Genomic DNA, 13,251 nt, shown 5'->3' with positions numbered 1-13,251 from the left:
TTAAGTAGTTAATTATACTATACATGTGATGTATGTAATGATGTAACTACATGTATGCTCGTAAGAGTTCCGGTGTCTGCACACGTGCTCAGGAGAGAGAAGATAAATTCCGCTTGCAAACACAATTAGTTTGTCAGAAGCTGATTTGGGCATCAATGCCCCACTCTGACTTTGTTTGCAAACAAATTTTGTGCTGACTGATGACTGTGTGTCTGTAATTTTTGCGAGCCTCCAGAGAAACAAACCGCAGTTTATGCATCATATCTATGAAACTCATTGCCAAAATGTATATCTCACACTTATTTAGTACTGGTCCACAAAGATGATAACCTACTATGCTGTTAGCTCAAGTGATAGAGGTCTGCAAGGCGAATTGAACGGTTTCAAACCTGAGGACACGTATTGAAATCTGCAAGGGTGGATTGTTTCTGTTTCCATTTTAAACAGCAAGGAAATCACACAAAAAAGATGACATTATTCAGGTTGCAAATTCAAGCATTCAGAAGTTAGGAAGTTCCAAAATTAAACTTGTCACAGTCTGAGACAGGATACTGGACAACTTGGACCTCTGGTCTGATCCAGAAAGACGCCTGTGTTCTTATACTGCTCAACCAAGTAAAAGTGATTGATGTCCAGGAATGTTTGCAGGATGTAGCTATTAGATACTGCAGTTGCACATTACAGCTTCCAAAAGAAAGACTCTTCAAGAGAAGTAAGTAACAACTCAAAACATGCCATTAATGGTACCATACAAATATACAGACCAGGCACTCACTGAAATCAATGTAGTTAGGCTCATTTATACTAGCTCACCTATGACTGAATGGTCTCTTTACCATCAGTATAGTCATGCATAAATTAGGGTGGCCATCCTAGAGGACAGTCTGGTTGTCCTCTGTCCTTTATTGATACAAAACCAGACACCTTGATGTGTTTTTATCTTGAAGAGGAAAATAGACAACATAAAGGCCTCACATTTTGTATCAATAGAGGACAGAGGACAGATTGGCAAAAAACCAGAATGTCCTCTAGGATGGCCACCCTGTGCATAATACTTTAGCAGTGATTTATGTAGTAATGCAAACAGACAGAAAACAAGAAAACTTCGGGGTGCTTTCTTGATTCATATAAGCTCATAATTGAGTTTTATGAAAAATTAATAGAAAAATATATAATATTTTCCTTATAATCCATATTTTTCTCAAGATGATTTAACTTGAAATTGTAACTCAGTCTCTGGGTGCTCTCTTGTGTATACTTCCCATTATATTAGTGTAAAATGGGAGTGTCTTACACCACAGTATAGCTCAGTTTGCATTTCCTTAACTAATGCAAGCATTCATAGTTGTATTTATTATAAATCAGTTTATATATCCCGAGTTAATATTTGCTTAGGGCTTATGTTGATTTCACAATACATGCAATTCTCTGGCTCCATCTTTATCGTCAAGGATTAGATTGAATTGAGCGGCCTTGTAGTAATTTAGTTTTATCTTGTGCCTTACAGTTTTATGGTCTGGTAATAGCACTTGCCTTTTCTATTTTATTTAATTAAATATATCTTATTTCACAATGACAACATTTTTATTTTTGAGTTTATTCATTTAACAGCTGGCATTGTGAGGAGACTTTGTGGGAAGACAACATTTTTAACTTTAAGAAATACAGGAAAAGAGACATTTGCGAAGAAAGAAGGGGAAGGCATTTGAACTTGGCGTAAAAGTGAGCTGAGATTAAATTTGAATTGCTTTGGCTGCAGTAGCTGCAATCTGCAGCTAACTTCAGATTAACTTCTTATTTGGGTGAGTGTTTAAAGGAAGGGCCTGCTGGAAGCAGAAATAGGCAGATCTTTGCCAAGTAACACTGGAAAATTTGTAACTGTGATTTTACTCTTTGGCTATGCTCTGCACTGAAATAGCAGGTAGATGCTAATTATTTTTTCTATGCCACCATTTTAGCAATAGACTGTTAATTTTGATGCTGAAAAGGGCTGGGCTAATTGACAGTGTATCCATAATAGTAATAAAAAGCAAAAGATTCACACACGAGGAACCAGCATGTCCTCCACCTCCTTTATCTGAAATGGGCAAACAGTTTTGATAAAACCAAATGTCGTGCAGGTGTGCTGCATCCCCGTAGAAGAGTATGCTAAATGGGCCTGATCCTAAATTGACTAGAATATGTGAAGTGGATGTATTTACTCTTCGCACTGGCAGCTCCTTCAGTAAATAATCTGGCAGTGCGTGGCCTAAGCATGTGCAGCCTCAAGGCTTTTTCTTTTTTCCCCTGAAGCTGCAGATGCTCCTCTCCACTTCAACATAAACTGCAGAATGCAGGCTATGTGTACATGCTGAAGCAAGAGCCTCTGTACTTCTAGTGGCTTGCCTGTGTGAAGTGATTCATTTGATTCATTTTCTTTGATCATTCCTTGCTGATGCTCTGCTAAATCATGCATTTTATTAAATCAGTAGTGTAACTAAGACGGGGTGACCACCTTGAAGGGGGCACAAAAATAATATCTCCTGCTGCGCAGTCACGCTAGCTGACAGGGGTGGGCAAAATGTGGCCTGCGGGCCAGATGCAGCCCACCAGGCCATTCTGTTCACCTGCGGGGCCCCTAAAAAATTTAGAAAATGAATATTTATCTGCCCCTGGCTGCCTGTCATGCAGCCCTTTGTGGCTTACCAAAACTCAGCAGGCAGCCCTCTACCCGAAATAACTGCCCGCCCCTGCGCTAGCAACATTCACCAGCCACAGCAGTATTCACTGGAAGATGCTGCTGCCCTCAAGCATCCCATGGCCTTGAGTGCCTGGCTGCCTCTGAATCAAAAACTGTATTGAATAGGCCCTTACAGCTCTAAAACCCCTTTAGTCCATTTCTTCCACTTGGCCTCCTGGCCTCTTGCATGAGTCCCTTTCTCCTTGGCACTGTCTTGCTCTTCCTATACACCAAGCCCTCTCAATCTCCACCTTCCCCCTTGAAGGTTTTCTTTCTGAAAGGCTCTCTCTGTGCTTCTCACCAAGCCTGCACACCTGTGCATTTGATCAGGTAATGGCTACATCCTATGTATCTGTATTAGACTTTCAGATGAGAGCAGAGAGCTGGCTTCTTTGGGTTTTGCAAAGTGTCATATATTGTTATCAGGCATAGGTCTACTCCAACAGTTTCATGGTTTCCCACTGACATAACGCACCTGCAAACCCAATGGATCCACCCCCTTAGTCACCTCCCTACTAATGGGAATCTCCATGCAGTATAGCAACAGCAGAGTGGCTCTATTATGTATAAACCCAGGCCCTTTTGCAAGGGGGATTCCCAGGAGAGCATAAAGCTACCTTTGAATGCCCTACTTCTGTTCCCCTCACTCACCCCCATCCGCCTGCACAAGCCCACTGGCCCTGCGGGTGCCCCTCACTCCCCACCCAGCCTGCAGAGAGCTCTTTGCAAAACTGCAAAATCTTGGGAGGGAAGGGGGGTGTTCCATTAAAATGAGAAATCTTTGTTTTCTCATTTTAATGGAGAAAATGGGGGGAAATAAAGGGGAAAATCCATGTTTTTCTCCATTTTTCCATGGGAAATGGAAAACCCGGATCCCCGCAAATCCTTATCAGCTTCTGTATACCGAAACTGACATGGCTATAATGTTATAGTCACCTTAGACCAATTGTGAACAAATATGGTTTCTTCCTAATACAGCTTTATAGCATCTGGTGGCCCCATGCTGCTGAGTGTCCTTATCAAATGTAACATCACTGCTGATAAAATTTGAAGGTGATACAAATATTGGTTAGGAGTAAATCATGGATATAGGACACTAGGGAATAGAGGTATGTATTGATTAGAAGTTTGAAGAAAGTGAGACCTATTTTCTCATTTTCAAATGAGGCCAGCTGCAGGACAGGTCAAATATAGAATCATAGAAAGTTAGGGTTGACGGGACCTCAGGAGGTAACATCTAGTCCAACCTGTTGCTCAAAGCAGGACCAGCCCCAACTGAATCATCCCAGTCAAAGCTTTGTCTAGCCAGGTTTTGAAAACCTCTAAGGATGGAGCTTCCACCATCAATCTGAGTAACCTGTTCCAGTGTTTTACTGTCCTCCTAGTGAGAAAATTCTTCCTAATATCTAACTTAAACTTCCCTCGCTGCAACTCGAGACCATTGCTCTTTGTTCTGGCATTTGCACCACTAAGGAGAATCTAGCTCCACCCTAGGTACAAGGGTGGAGACTAGGCCTTTAAATGCCTCCAATTTAGCCATCAGAATGCCTGGTAGCCATGCACCTGGCCCCAGACAAGTGATTCAAAGGTCACTCAGATGGGAGGAGAAGTCCCATGTTCCAATCCCTGATGCAGGAATGGTTAGTACATTTTACACTAGAGTCATTGGATACAAAACAGGATACAAAGCAGCTCAGGTGTGGTCCCTCCCAGCTGAGTGCATTGACCAGTAGGCAGCAGATACAAGCTCCTTCCTGTTTGTTCTCCTTCTATGCCCCTGACCCTTTCACACGGAGCTTCCAGTTGCCTAGCTTCAACGTGAAAAGTAGATAGTGGCTGCATTTACACAAGATGCTGTACAAATGAGTATACAAGACATTTGCATAAAACAGTGCTAAATGACTGCACCGTAACCTGTGTTACTGTGCAGTAGCACAAATGAATGGCTTTTTTGTGACACTGACTGTGTAGTAGCCCGAGACTACTGCACAGTAGCATTGCATCATGGTTTCTGCCACAGTGTAGATGCAGCCAATGCCCCAATCAAACTATTGTCTAACATAGGAGCTATGAATCTCTCCAAAGAGATAAGAAATCTGGTCTGAATTCTCTCAAGAGGAAGAAATCCTAGAATCCAACCTTCTGGGAGAATGCTTTGGGCACGGTTATTAGACAAATGGCGAGAATTCACAGGATCTTAGGAAAGTAGGGTTGGAAGGGGTCACATAAGTTCATCTAGTCCTGCCCTCTGCTCAAGGTAGGATCATACCTAACAAACCATCCCAACCAAGTATCACATTCTTGAAAATTTCAAGGGATGGAGATCCTTGAACTTCACCTGATCACCTGTTTCAATATGTAATCATCCTCTTCGTCAAAAAGTTCTTCCTAATCCCCAAACTAAACGTCTTCTGCAAGTCAAGGGCTTTAGGCCATTGCTTCTATGCCTGTCCTTTACAGTCACAGAGAAAAGGTTATCTCCATCCTCTTCCTTGCCACCCTTTAAGTATTTGTAGACGGTTATCAAATCCCCCCTCTTTTCTTCAGATTAAATAACCAGAGTTCTTTCAACCTTTCTTTGTAAATCACATTCTCTAGGCCTCTAACAATTTCTGTCACTCTCATCACCACATCATTAACAAAGAAGTAAAACAAGAGTAAACCTAGGATAGACTTCTGGGGAACCCAACTTAATACCTCCTCCCAACTCAACATTAATCCACTGATGACATTCTTAAATTTGGTAATCCAACCAGTTATGCCCCCACATGACAATACTTTCATACTGTACTTCTTTAGCTTATTAAGGAGAATGTTGTGGAGAACAGTGTCAAAAGCCTTGCTAAACTCAAAATATATTGCAACCACTGCTCTAGCTAATGGTTGGTTGGAGGAGCAGCTTTGATCAGCCCTGAGCAACCCTGTGACCAGACCTGGACACAGGCATGGGCAAACTGGGTGACTGCCCAGGGCCCAAACAGAAAGGAGGAGATAAAAAAAAGAATACAATTGCAAAAAAAAGTTTTAATATTGTGCATATATGGGACTGGCAGTGTTATCAATTGACAATGAACTATGTAAAGACCTTGATACCACAGATGTGATAAAGACTTTTGTAACAAGTCTGATTATTATTATCATTATCTCTGGCGAAGGGGGGCCCAATACTAAAAGTTTGCCTGGGGCTGCCAGGAGTCTAGGTACTGCACTGCCTGTGACTACTGAGGATGAAGTATCACCCCTCCCTGGGTCAAGAATGGAGCCTCCAAGTGGGAGGGACGTTCTGAACAGGAGGTGGGCTGTGGGGTCTTTGGGAAAAGTGCTTGCTTTAAACTTAGAGTAAGTTCAGCTCAGTGACAAGCTACACTGTACTACCTGCAATAACGTTGCATGTTTACAGGAGAAGCCGGCATTTGATTTTAACTCCGTATATATAGTTTTGTTGTTATTCTTGTTTATATGTAATTTCTCTTTCACTTACCTGTTTGCATTGTGTGTTGTTACTGAGCTGCGTTACCATTTCAAAGTAGTCTTGTTGTTCATATATATACTCTTGAGTCTGTGATTGTTACTCTTTGTCAATTATGTGTCAGCCAGAGCCTGGCTGGAGCTTTAGGTTGACAGAGAGAGAGATTAGGCTGCCCAATTCCTTATAGAGGCAATCTGAGTGAGAATTAACAACTTTATAATTAGAGTTTGTCCTGTGCAATGGTTATGTGAGATAGAAACGTTGCATATGAGCTCCAAGTGCAATGCTGAAATATGTGGACATAAAATCAATCTGTGCAGGCCATAGGAATATGAAAACAGTGTATTTGTATTAAGCATTATTTACCACTAGTAAAAGAGAAATTCCATTTCTGATAGCATACTTCAAAAGGTACGTTGAAGAACTGGAAAGGGTTCAAACAAGACCCAGAAGAATAGTTCTGTATGGAGTATACTTGCCTAAACCACAACAAGAGGTTTAGATGCTCAAATTATTTATTTTTTCATAGCAAAGATAAAGATGAAACTTTATCACAGTCTACAGGTAATGGTCTCCTTTAATAGAGGGTCCATTATGCTAGGAGACAAAGTCACAACAAGATTCAGTGGCTGGAGATTGACAAAAATTGGCAGTGGGGTGCAGATTTTTTTAAAATCACGGTGAATTGACCACTAGAATAATGTACAAAAGGAAATCATATATTTCCATTGATGAAATGTTTACTATATATAAATAAATATAAAATATTTTCTAAATGATACATTTTGTTCACCTGAAAGTTATCAGGTTCAATGCAGGAGTTGCAGAGTTAATTTTTACAACACATATTATGCAGTAGGTCATTGAAGATGATCATAGAGGTCTTTTCTGACCTTAAAATCTATTCATCTACAGTACCTATGGTAAAGTCATGACACAGAAAGTATTGGAGATACTGAATCACAGGTTACAGGATCCAAGAGGGGAGATCCAGGGGATGTCATCTGGGCCAGACAGCATTGAATACAAGGCTAGCCGGAACAGAATGAGGCTGTGTGAAGGCATGTCTGCAGCCTGGAGCTGCAGGTGTATTTATAAGTGGTGAGTGGCGTTTCAGACAGCTTATCCAGCTGCAGAGAACTGGGACAGTTGTCTTAGTCAGGGATCAGGGGCAGGTGTAGTAGCTCAGGTGCTTGGCCTAGCCAGGCATGCCTCACCCTCTTCTCTCCCTGTGGTGCCACCTTCTAGGCAACCCAGAATCTGGCTTTTCTGGATACTTCTGGTGAAAGTCCTGTACTAAGTCATAGATTCATTGGGTGCAGCACCCCGGCTCTAGGCAGGAAGATAACTGGGATTAGGTGACCCCAGCGAGGTGACTGTCCAGTCTCCTCTTCTAAACCTTTAGGGTAGGTGACTGCACCACCTCTAGAGAGAATTTATTCCACAGTCTGAACACCCTGACTGTGAAGGAGTTTTTCCTGGTATTAAACCTGAATCAGCCTTCCAGGAGTTTCTATACATTGGTTCTGGTCTTCCCTGGGAGTGCCCTAGTGAACAGTTGTTCACCACGCTCCTGATGCACTCCTCTGATATAGCGGTAAGCCACTATCAAGTCCTCTGTCACCCTTCTCTTCTTTAGGCTAAAGAGGGCCAGGTCCCTCAGCCTTTCCTTATATGGCTTGCCTTGCAAGTCCCTGATCATATGGGTGGCTCTTTTCTGGACCTTCTCAAGTTTTTCCACATCCTTATTGGAAGTGGGGTGCCCAAAACTGGATGCAGTACTCCAACTACTGTCTCACCAGTGCTGAGTACAGCAGGAGTAAAACTTCCTTAGTTTTACACAAGATGCCTTGGTTGATGCATGCCAGCATGTTGTTTGCCCTGCTGACCACCACCTTGCACTGACAGCTTATATCCATACAATGGTCAATCATTATCCCTAGGTCCCTTTCAGCCATGGTGCAAGTTGAGCTGTCACCACTGAGCTTGTATGTATGTTGAGGGTTGTTTGCCCCCAGATGGAGCACCTTACACTTGGAAGTGCTAAACTTCATCTGGTTCCAGTCTGCCCAACTCTCAAACCTGTCCAGGTCCACCTTTTATCTGCAACCTATCTTCTGGCATGACCACACTGCCCCATAACTTGGTGTCATCTAAAAACTTGGCCAGCAAGCTTTTCACTCCCCCATCCAAATCATTGATAAAGATGTTGAAAAGCACTGGTCCAAGCATGGACCCCTGAAGGACACCATTGGCCACTTCACACCAGGAGGACACAAATCCATTTATGAGAACTCTCTGGGTCCTACCCTGAGGCCAGTTTCCCACCCACTGAATTGTCAAGCAGCTGAGGCCACAATCATCCAGTTTTCCCACAAGAATATTGTGGGATACTGGATCAAAAGCCTTTTGAAAGTCTAGGTATATAACGTCTACCATGTCTCCTGTGTCCAGGTGGTGAGAGACCTGGTTGTAGAAGGAGATGAGATTGTAAGACAAGACCTACCCATAACAAAGCCATGCTGGCTGTCATTCAGAAACTTACCTTCTGCGAGTGTATTGCACATAGTTTCTTTAATGAGCTTTTCCAGGATTTTCCCTGGGATGGAGGTTAGACTAATTGGCCCTAGTTGCCTGGGTCCTCCGTCTTCCCCTTCTTGAAGATAGACATAATATTGGCCCTCTTCCACCCCTCAGGGATTTCCCCTGTGCTCCACAAATTCTGAAAGAGCTTTGCTAGCATTCCCACAATGACCTCAGCCAGCTCCTTCAACACTCTCAGATAGAGTCCTTTTGTTTCTGTTGACTTATAATTGTCTAGCTTTAGTAATTGGTATTGCACCCACTCAGCATCCACAGTGGGAAGGCTGTCAGCCCTGGCATGCCCCCTATGAGCCTTGTCTTGTTTGACCTTCCCTTTGTTCTGATGAAATACTGAAGCAAAATGGGCATTCAGAAGTTCATTTTTTTCCTGAGTGTCAGTTACCAGCTGTCCGAAGGTGTCAAGCAAGGGTCCCGCACTTCCATTTGTTTTCCTTCTACTGTCTACATACCTAAAGAAGTACTTCTTATTGTCCTTGACCTCCATCACTGCCTTGACTTTCCTGATCATTTCCCTACAAGTGCTGCCACTGTTATATAGGCCTCCTTGAGGACCATCCCTAGCTTCTACTGTGCCTATACCTCTTTTCTCTTTTTTAACATGACTGCAATGTCCCTATTAAGCCAGGAGGGCTTGCCAGCCCTTCTGGTGCCTTTCCTCTTTGCTGGAATGGTTTTCTTTTGTGCTTTCAGGATCATATCCTTGAGCAATGACCACTCTTTGTGTACCCCATTTGCTTTTCATTCCTGGTTCCACATTGCCTCCCCTACTAATGCACTGAGCCTGTTGAAGTCAGCGTTTTGGAAGTCCAAGACTTCAGTCCTGCTGGTTGATTTGTCGACCTTGAAGCAGATGGTGAACCTGATAATTTCATGGTCGCTGTGACCCAGGTTACCCTCAATGTTCAATACTCATGTGTTAATGTGGTCAGCTGGTTCCCAAGATCATTCTTCAGGGTCATTACCCTCTCAGTCAATCAGGTATTAGAGCTTGCCTTGGACATGCTTAGAGTCTAAAACCTGTTTGACAATATAATCTTCCTGGCCTCCTACTATCACAGGTGGGGGGTGCAGGTTCAGACCATCAGGAAAGGGGTTTTCAGTGAAATGTTTAAGTAGGGATACATGGAAAACATATTGTAACTTCAATGTCTTTGGCAGCTGGAGCTTGAAAGCAACTGTGCAAGTGAAATATATGCCTCAGAACAAGTTTGACAGTTTCTCTAGTAGTGGGGATGGACTGAACAGGGACAACTATGACCATGAGTTCTCAGAACTTGGGAGGTTCACAATGAAATTCACAAAAAGCATTGACCAAACATTTCCCCTCTATACAGCATTGGTCAGACTGCAGTTGGAGTACTGCCTCCAGTTTTTGGCGCTGTACTTCAAGAAGGATGTTGATAGACTCAAGAGGATCCGGAGGAGGGCTACTCATATGGTTACAAGAACCCCTTGATAAAACATCTATAAAAATTATCAAAGCCCAGAAACTGTTAAACCCCCTTTACAACCCATGGAGTAGTCCATTCAATGACAGCAGTTACCTTCCATGGATCCATAGTTAGGCCCCATGGAGAAATTATATAACCTAAGAATTTCATTGAGATCTTGCTGAATTCACATTTTTATAACTTAACCTACAGGCAGTTCTCACAGAGCAGGACCTGTCACATACGTTCTGAATGCTGGGCCAGATCATTGGAAAAAAAATTAAATGTTGAGATAAATTTTAACAAATTGGTCCATTTCATCTTGAACCACATCACTGACAAAGTGCTGGAAGATAGTGGGGGTACTGCAGTGTCCGAAGGCCATAATGAGATACTCAAAGTGCCTATAGTGAGACTGAGAGGCAATCTTCCACTCATCCCTCTCCCATATACATACTAGATTGTGTTGACACTGGATTTATGAACCAACCTGATACCTTGTTCCAGGTGGGACAAGCCTAAGTGACTGACCATGACCCCTTTCTGTTTGATATGGTGAGTTTTATTGATACATAGTGATAGCACATAAGATTATTACAGGCAAAGCAAGCAAAATAACTACACAGTCCTACTCATATTCCAGTCTTAGGATTTCACAAGGAGACAGTGTGTCCAGGCGGTACACAAATGCCACCTTGTGGTTCTTGCTTGAAAGATGTCAGCAGCCTTGAAGGTTGGGGATTGATGACCCTCCCCCAAATTGTTGCCCCAAAGAGCCCTCCTTTTATATTCTTTTTCTCCCAATGATTCTTCATTTCCAGATACCACTGATTGTTTTTCCTGTGGTCATCATGCTGTCCTCATTATGCTCTGTTGGCCTAATCCTTTGATATGTATACATCCTAATTTGGTCATTTGCCAGTGTTTTAATTTGGTCGTTCCCAGTCTCTTAATTGGGTCATTCCACCAAAACCAGGAATCCTGGGGGCTCTTTGCCAGGTTACAACTGGTCATTGTGACCTGATGCTAATTCTGCATGTTCCTATCTTGTTATGGGTTCTAAGGGAACAAAGTCCTGGTTTTGCTGCTCTATGTTTTTAAGTTTCCAGGATGTATGTGCCTGTCTGACTGCTAGCTTCAGACCCTTGGGTGCTAAAATGCTGAGAACATGAATCTTCACCACAAACAGACTTTAGAAACTTTGCTGTTCCACTAGACCATTGCTGTAATACAAGCCAATTTCAAAAAGCAAATTTTGAATATCATTCTCTAGCCATCAGATTGTAGGCCCCGCATTTTTTTTTCTAATTTTGAAAAAAAATTTGGCCTGATGAAGCTTCTCAAGTAATTCATTTATTAAAGTAGTAGGTAATTGTTATGAACCATTAAGGCCCTGTAGTTGACAACAAGGTAGAGAGAGCCATCTTTCTTAGCTGCAAATAACATTAGGGCCCCAACTGGGGATGTAGAAGGCCTGATGAACCCTTTATGGAGTTTCTCCATAATGTACTTTGAGGAGCTTGAGCTCCTGTTTGAAAAGGAAATAAATGGGCCCAAGTGGAATCTACACCCCTGTGTAAAGGTCAATGGGGTAATCATATGGGAGAGTCTGCGGAAGTTGGTCTGCTCCTTGCTTGTTAAACACAACTGCCAAGTCTTAATATTTGGCAAGAAGAAATGAATCAGGCTCCATTGGACAGGTATTTCCCACTAAGGTAGGTCATAAATCTGCTAAAGTTGGAACAAGAAACCCAGTATCTTTGGCCCTGCCTCTGGCCTGGGTACCAGTTCAAGGAGTCTTCTCCAAACAAGAGTTCAGACAATACAGCAAGACAAAATGGAGCTCTCTTAACCCCTCACAAGATGTTCAGATTGTGGCAGGATAGCCAAGGTTTCCCACGATAACTGAAAAGTAAGGCAAATGGATGAGATCGAAACAAAGAGGTTTGTGGTGGTCATCTATCAATACTCCTAGTAGAATTGTGTCACTAGGAATGGGGCCTGAGGAGAAAGGGAATCTGACCACAGTTTCCGTTATTTTGGGGTTTTGTTTCAGCCTGACCAGCTTCTGATGTAGTTCCACAAAGATCAAGGCCCTGAAATTACTACAGGCTTTGGTGTCTAAGAGGCCTGGAACAGAGACATATGCCCCCAACCAGTGCTGTAGACAAAAGGTGATTAGCAAGGGTGAGTCTTTGGGTGTGGTGACTCCTGAGAACCTAATGTGGGTTGAAGGGGATGGTTGGACTGTTAGCAGTGGGCCTAGGCCTGGGAGTTTCCCTAAAGAAGAGGCGGGTATCTTCTTCCTCAGGAATGTCTGGTCAAAATTACTCCAGGGAAAGTCTCTGCTTTATCACATTGATCTGCACGGTGTCCAGCAGAGGTGATGTTGGCTCTTCTTGGGCCCTAGCTGGCCTTCAAGGCTGAGATATGGCCTCACACTTCTGTTGCCATTCAAACAACTGAGCACCAATACGGATACTGAGGTCAATAAGTCCTTCCAAGGTATCTGGTAGCCCCATTCAGTCCAACTCATCTTTGATGTGACCCTGCAGTTCCTGGCAGAATTGGAAGTGTTGGCTTATCTCATTCCACTTGGAATGAGACAATCCGTCAATGTCTCATTTCTCCTCAGGAACCAACCATCTAAATCAGCAGCATAACTTGATACCGGTCGGCACCCCTGCCTGAGGGTCTGGAAGGCTCACTCAGCAGTATGGACCTGATGCAGGTCCCTAAAGATCTTGAACATGGCATAGATAAATTCTTCAAGCTTGTTGAAGAGGAGGTCTGCTGATTCCAGAAGTGGGGAAGCCCAGGCCAAGGCCTGATGGACCTGGAAGAAGGCTTGTGACCCCTGAAGAGCTGTCAGTGGCTCACCCCGAGAAATGTGCCTCAGAAATCCACCACTATGTACCACTGTGGGTGAGCGGGGCATGCCTTGCTGTGAGGATTCAGCTGGGACACAGCCTACTTCAGGCCCACCTGCCTACTAGGGGTGAACTGGGAATCATCAGGGTGGGGGCACA

At 43.2% G+C, this 13,251-nt stretch overlaps 1 long non-coding RNA gene across 1 annotated transcript in view; it reads left to right on the top strand.

Annotated features, from left to right (window-relative positions):
* The window catches only part of LOC109312178, a 22,642-nt gene extending 15,061 nt beyond the window's left edge, over positions 1-7,581 (top strand). The window contains exon 3 of the long non-coding RNA XR_002101713.1: positions 7,496-7,581. This is a non-coding gene — a long non-coding RNA (uncharacterized LOC109312178). The remainder of the gene's footprint in view (positions 1-7,495) is intronic.
* The last annotated feature ends 5,670 nt before the right edge of the window (positions 7,582-13,251 follow it).

This window comes from Crocodylus porosus, unplaced genomic scaffold (genome assembly GCF_001723895.1).
Source record: "Crocodylus porosus isolate Cpor-Errol unplaced genomic scaffold, CroPor_comp1, whole genome shotgun sequence".
Lineage (NCBI taxonomy): Eukaryota > Metazoa > Chordata > Crocodylia > Crocodylidae > Crocodylus > Crocodylus porosus.
This window is presented reverse-complemented; position numbering and strand designations above follow the sequence as displayed.